A 7,852-nucleotide genomic window follows, 5' to 3' on the forward strand; every position below is an offset into this window, starting at 1 on the left:
GCCTGGTTTCTTTAAGGAGGGGTGTCTATCATTATGGTAATCTTGGAGTATTCATAGCAACTTTCTTATACTATCTTCTGACTCACTGGTATAATCTTCTAATTCTAATTTCCCAAGTATTGATCCCAGAAACAGAAATAGTTCACAATTCTGTCTGTATTTGTAGAGGGTTTTTAGGTTATATATTGCTGTGCAGCATACCATCTCAAAACTTATGCCTAAAAGCCATACTAATTGCATAATTTTTTCTCACGAATCTGATTTGGATAGGACTTACATGGACAGCCCATGTCTGTTCCTATATCATTAGCTAGGGCAACTTTACTAGGGACCAGAAAACCTACCTCAAGTGAGTTTACTTATAATGGCTGGCAAATTCATGCTCAGCCAGAGGTAAAGCCGTGTCCTCAATTCCCCTGTACCTTTCTGCTAGCTCTTGTTTACCACCTTGGTTTTGAGCACGACATAAAGAGAAAGTTGAAAGGAATGACATTATTATAAGTAGACCTTGAAAATCATATGGCATCTCTGTGTATTGTTGGTCAGGACAATCACAAAGTCTTATCCAGGTCCAAGGAGAAGACTGGGTTGTGCATTTTGGTGGGAATATCAAGGGTCTAGAAGAACTGTAACTTAACAGATATTGCTCAGACCATCTCTGGTAAGCAAAGACGCTTTGCCCACTGTTGCAGAGACCGTTGCAAAAGAGGGGGCAGAAAGATTGTAAGAACTAGGGGAGGAGGTACATGACCGTAAGAAAACAGAGTCTTATAGACTCCTAGGACCTTGCTCATATGAACTTACAGCAATGGTGACAGCATTCACAAGACCCATGCAAACTCAATCAGACAAAAGCTTGCATAGAACTGGGGAAATGGGCAGCATGCCCCAACCTTAGCCATGCGACTAGTGACAGCTGATCATTGCTGGGTAAGGGAGAACTGGATCTTCTTTAAGAGAATGACACCAGACAGGATGAACAGGCTCCAGTGGATGAACTCACACAGAGGGACATCTGGAGATACAAACTTGAATCAATAGACTTTAACATTTATGACAGAATGCATAAAGTCATGTGAGCGGATGTGGGGGTTGCAGGTAAGGAAGGGAGGCTAAATGTGATTAAGATGTATTATATGAAATCCACAAAAATTTGATTAAAATATTTTTTGAAAAAGGATTATAAAAAAGCAATGTAAGTCTGTCTAATGGTCATTTTCTTTTAGTAAACCTATGGATCCTGACTGGGCACAGTTAACTTTGTATAGTGACATGATTTGGAGAATATAGCTGGATTCTTCTCACTCATTCATTCAATAGATATTGAAGGTCAATTCTGTGTCAGTCACTTTGTTGTGTTCTCTAGTGACTTTTAGCTTAAGTTAATTTAAAAAATATTTTATTTATTAATTTTATTTTAGTTTATGTGTATGAGTGTATTGCCTGCATATAGAGAGTGACAGATACCCTGGAACTAGAGTTATGGATGGTTGTTAGCCACCATGTGGGTGCTGAGAATTGAACCTGGAAGCTTTGGTAGAAAAGCAAGTATTCTTAACTGCTGAGCCATCTCTCCAGCCCCCATTTGTAAGTTCATTTTGAAAGTCTATTTCTATCATATTCCCACTCTTAAATACTCTATAAGGAATTGATCCTTTGTTTTATTCTCATGTAACACTTGTTTTAATTTTTTTAATCTGCAGTCTTTGACCCCGATTTAAGAGGACATTTGCTGTAAGTGTAGTGTAACTACTCACTAATAAATAAACAGACCGATCTGAAACAGGCTGATTTTCAAGATATTTAACAAGTGTTTTGGCTTTGGCACTAACCTATCAAGCCAGCAGCTGAGCTTAAACAGTAGATACATTCATACTGTTTGTTAGTGCTGTATCTAAGTAGAATACTTGCATATTAAGGAGTCTTAGTTTTATTTTTCCCTTTCCATTCAAATAAAGGAATAAATGTTAAGCATAGCGTGCTTTATTTACAAGTACCCAGACTTTGCACTGAGGAAATAAAAATGAATAGGCAGAATATGTTTGCTTTCAGTGGGAGTTCAGAGGCCTCTTGACGTTGCTGTGTCATTGGCCTAGAATATCTTCACCAGATATCCTCATGGCTCGCTCTATCGCCTTCTCTACTTCCTTACTGATAGGTTACCCTATTAGAGAATTCTGCCCTATTCATACTAAATAAAGTGTTAATACTATCTTCCTATTAATTCCTATTCTTAATACATTTTCATACCATATATAATCATCAGCATATTATAGGGTTATTTATTATTTGCTTCTCTAAGAATGAAAGGTTATGAAATCATGTCTTTAACACTAGAAAATATCTGTGTGTAGAAATGGAGAGGGAAAGATAACTGAGGTTTGAGCAAAGATGTCAGGAGAATTTGTGATGTGTGAACAAAAGTAGAGGGTCAGAGGGAGGGTGTTCTAAGGACTGATTTTGTGCCTTGTTTATTTTATTTATTTATTTGAGATAGGGTCCTACTATGTAGATGAGGCTGGTTTAGAACTCACAGAGATCCGCTTGCTTCTGCTTCCCAAGTACAGGGATTAAAGTCATGAGCCACCATGCCTGGCTTGTTCTAAATTTAAGATTTTGTCTCTTTGGAGGCACACATTCAGTCATCTTTTGGAACATCCCATTGCTTAAAAGGAAAAAAGCACAAGAGTAAAATGTTTCCTGATGAGCACAATACTTTGCTAGCTATTTGGCATGCTGCTCCTTTACCTCCCAAAATCTCCTGGGACATCTTTACAACAGGAAATGCTACTCTAAGTGTCTTAGGATGATCAGTCTCCACGGTTAGTTATTAATCAAGAAAAATGATAATGACTCATGTTAGCCTTTTATCCTTGGCAAGGATGTTTCCTCGAAGTAATATCCAAACATGATGAGGTGTGGAATCTCAGTTGCCTAGGCTAGCGAAAGTTAATGTTGGTCTCTGTTCCCACACAGGTGCATGAGGTCAGGGGACTTAATGGAAAAGAGCTAGACACAAACAGAACCTCAGGGTCAAGAAGGACTTCCCAAAAATAACAATTGTTGAAGAGCCAGGGCTTCTTTTGGTGTGAGCCAGCAGACATCAATAGTACACACAGCACTCGAGTGGAAACAAAGGCGAATGATTTGGCAGTAGTCTCCTGGCCATATAAAACTATGAAACAGAGTTCACATAACATAAAGCTAATAGAGTGATTGTTGCAGCTGTAATGTGATTACATTTCACATATTAATTCCCGGAGTGTAGGAATGGCGAATTCTAGGTGGTTTTGTTATATAAGAAACCCCAGAAAGAAGCCATAATCAGAATTCACATGACTTTCCAAAACTGGCAATCTTGACAAAATGGAAAGTCTCCAGGAGAATGGGGAAGAATGAAGTGGGAAGACCGTAAACTGCAGAGATTTTTCTACCAGCACAGCCCTGATCCCCTGAACAGAGCTTCACAAATATTTTTGCACATCACCTGGCAAGGCTTTAAAAATCACTTGATTTTATAGAAACAAATCAGAATCTCTGGACCTGTGAGTAGATATATGTATTTTTTAAAAGTTTGCTCTGTTTTAGTTTCATAGTGCTGCTATAATAAGATACCGCAGGGAGGGTGGCTTAACCCACTGACATTTATTGCCTCATAGTTCTGAAGGCTAAAAGTTCAAGATCAGCAGGGTTGGTTCCTTCTGTCAGCTGTGAGGGATACCCTATATCACGCCTCTCCTTTAGCTTCTGGTCCCAGGCATTGAAAACTTCAGCATTTGGGGAAAAACATATTTTACCCATAACACCAAGTGATTCTACTGTACAGTTGATGAGAATCCATGATCCAAATTTGATTTGGACCTCCTTCCACCTAGCTACACCTAGGGAGGGACGGAGGGAGGGAGGAAAGGAGGAAGGGAGGGAGGGAGAGAGAAGAGAAAGAAAACCACGAAGAGCAGAGCAGCTCATACTTGCTTATATTGAAGAAGTAAACGGATGCTCCCCTTACTGGAACTTTTCGCAACTCCTTATCCTCAAGGGATGACTCCTAAAGATAAGACATTTTTTTAGCCTCCTACACTTTGACCGCATGAACCTGAACTTTCCTACAAGGTCCAGCTGGATGTTTCACCTCAGGGCTTTCAGTCCATGATAAACTGGGGGAGCCTTTGAAAAAAAATCAGGGTCTGGAAGGCCCAGTGGTTAACAGCACTGGTTGCTCTTCCAGAAGGTCTGGGTTTGGTTCCCAGCACCCACACAGTGGTTAACAATGCAGGTCCAGGGGATCTGACATCCTCTTTTGGCCTCCAAAGGCATTGAATGCATGATTGCAGTCACATACATGCAAGCAAAACACTCACAAAAGTAAACTAAAAATAAAATAATGAGAAGAAAACATCAGCTTCAGATTCTATTTCCAGCACTTTGGGGGTCTCTGAGTAGAGCCTGGCTATAAGATATTTTTAAGTAACTAAGGCCTTTATCTATCATGTAGAACTGGGACTAGACTTTCCTTTCTTCTGAAAATGAATAGCAACCTGACAGTGTATATAAAAGTTTTCAGTCACTGATCAAGAAGAAGCACAGGGCTGTCATGCCCCACAATCAGGGAAACTGAAGGCACCTGCCGTGTGATCACTCAGCTTTCTACCTAAAGATACCTTCTGATTCCATGCAGCACGGGGGATCTGAGATAGCATACCCTGTAAAACAGAAAGAAAAATCAGAGCTTAGGAAAGCTGCAGCAGTGAGAATTTCCAGAGTGAAGTACCAGAATGCAGGGAGATGCACAGAGAAATCTGTACCAGGCTTTTCTTGAGTTCAGTCTGCAGCTAAACTAAGCCATGTATATGTAGGGGGAGATTCTAAAACAGCTGACAAATAGCTACAAACCCATCAGTTTCCAGAACTCACACAGAATTGGAGGCATCCAGTCTTGACCAGGCAGAAGAAGAAAGGAGTCTTCATTAACACTCAGGGCATTCGGCAAAAATGCTATACAGTTCATTCTGTAGGACCACTGCTATTTTTGCCACCAATTAAAAGATAGTCTGTGCCTATCCTGAATTATGCTTCAACAGGGGCCTCCAAGATGATCAAGCTTATCTACAAGTAACCCAAATAGAACAGAGTCAAATATGTAAAAGAAAGTTACTGAATCCACTGCTAAACACCGATACACACACACACACACACACAAGCACACACACACACACACACACATATATATAATATGATGTATGGAATTGTGACATATAATAAAGTGGAAACCAGTGAATAAAAATATCTTCAGAAATTATAGAGATAATAAGAACTTTAAGATCACTGTTCTGAATATACTCAAGAAGTAAAAGAGAAATCTAAATATAATGCAAAGACGAGTTTTAAAAAATTAAAGTTTGTGGGAGTCTCTTTGGCCACTCTGGCCAACAACTCAAAGGAAGGTATCTCCTGTCTGGCATTGTTTCTTGGACTCTTTTTAAAAAAATATTTTATTTATTATTTTTATTCTATGTGTATGAGTGTACTTCCTGCATGTATGTGAATGCACCCGTGTTGTGCAATGCTGCAGAGGTCAGAAGAGGGCTTTGGATTCCCCTGGAACTGGAGTTAAGGATGGTTCGTAGCCGCCATGTGGGTATTGGGAATCGAACCCAGGTTCTCTGCAAGAGCAGTCAGTAAAAAATTTTTATTTATTATTTTTATTTTGTGTGTATGTGTGTGTTGCCTGCATGTAGGTAAGTGCACCTGTGCCATACAGTGCCCACAGAGGTCAGAAGAAGCTGTTGGATCCGCTGGGACTGGAGTTACAGACAGTTGTTAGCTGCCATGTGGGTGCTGGGATTCGAACCCGGCACTTCTGCAAGAACAAGCAGTGTTCTTAACCACTGAGCCATCTCTCCAGCCCCTACACATGGCCTCTTAAAGAAATATACTGATCACTTTAATCTTTGGTTATACATTCCTTTTGGGTATTTAAGACCATAGAGTTGGCCCAAATAAACCACTTTATTTTTACTCTTCAGGTCATTTGAGGATCTGTTCCTCAGGGGTCATGTGGGCTTGGCAGGAGCCCCTGGCTCCTTTCTTTTACCAGTTCCATCTATGTGAAGATAGTAACCCTGCATAGAACTGGAAAAATAACATCAGACCCCAATCTTATCTAAAAGAATGTTGGAAACTGATTGCTGCTAGATGAGGAAGAGTTGATCTTCTTAAAACAAAGGACTCTACATAGGCTGACTAGACTCAGTAGATGGACTTGCACTGGGGAATGGCTGGGGGCACTGACAATACAGTGGGTAGTAACAGGGATGACAGAGTATATGGGCTCCAGTTGGTGGAGGGTGGAGGCTATGGGAGGTTGCCATTTGGGATGCGGGTATAGAGATGAATAGATTGTTTGGGATGTTCTGTATGAGATACACACACACACACACACACACACACACACACACACAAAATAATCAGCAAAACTCTGCGAATGATTACAATAAGCAGGTGGAGTTGAAGATATTGTTACATGCTGTATTATAAGATGAAATAGGTTATTTTTAGGAAAGGTTGGGAGAAATAATGAAGAGAATTAATAATAATAACTGCTGTGTTCCATGATGTGAGTCCATGTCCTAGGCACAGGGAAGCAGTGGCTTTCAGGCAACTGGAAGCTTGCACATGTGAACTTGCGGCAATGCTGGCATGGAGCATAGGACCTATGCCAACTCAATCAAACAAGGGCCCAGACAGGAGGAGAGGAATGGGTGGAGGGCCGACCCTAGACTGAAAACTATTGGAGACTGATTGGTACTGGATGAGGGAAGGTATGCCTTACATATGATCTCTAGATGGGCTGATTAGACTCTGGTGGGTGAATTTACACCGAAGGACATCTAGGTACAAATGCTTGACTTTATGGGACTTAACATATATTGTAAATACTTGAGGTTCAATGGGGGAATGGGGGTACATGGATGGGGTGGGTCCTAAATTTGATTAAGAACTGTTGTATAAAATTACAAAAGCTCAGCAAAATTGTTTTTAAAATGTAGTGTCTGCATAGATATGTGATTCAAAGCATTATCCAGAATCAAATAATCCATTTAATTAAACCAAACTCCATACCAAAAAAGTGTATATACGGTTACAAAAAACACAAATAAATGTTATATTTAACTCAAAAATTGCAGCACTATGTGAATTACTCATTCTGAGGGCTGTGGTTTTCAAGTAGATCAGAAATTCTACTTTATAGTTTATTATAATCATATAGTTTATTACCACCAGGATTAAAGATTTTTTTTAACTTTTAAAATTTAATAACCACATGATTAGAAGCAGCATTTCATTACACCTTTAACATATTCAGTAACACATTCCAGAGCAAGGATACATCTCTTTCAAAAGTGGCTGTAAATTTTTAGGTTCACAGTTGAATTAATACAGTTATACAATATTGAGCTCAATATAAACCCTGTAAGACATAAACTTGAATGAGTTTTTACCCTTTAAAGACGATCTCCATTTCATTTTAAAATATGCTGTTTCCTACATTTTAAAAATTATTTATTTATTAACCACATACCTAAGAAGAAGCATTTCATTACAACAACATTGACATATTCAATAACAATTTCCTGACCTGAGATGCATCTCTTTCAAAATTGGCTGTAAATTTTTAGGTTTACAGTTGAATTATTACAGTTATACAATATTGTATTCAATATAAACCCTATAAGACATAAAATTAAATGAGGTTTTAGCCTTTATAAAGGATCTCCATTTCATTATTAAAATACACAGCTTCAAACAGAAAAATTCATTTTTAATGCAATTGACATTAAGATGTTTGCAC

The sequence above is a fragment of the Nannospalax galili genome, unplaced genomic scaffold, assembly GCF_000622305.1.
Source record: "Nannospalax galili isolate Female #2095 unplaced genomic scaffold, S.galili_v1.0 scaffold183, whole genome shotgun sequence".
Lineage (NCBI taxonomy): Eukaryota > Metazoa > Chordata > Mammalia > Rodentia > Spalacidae > Nannospalax > Nannospalax galili.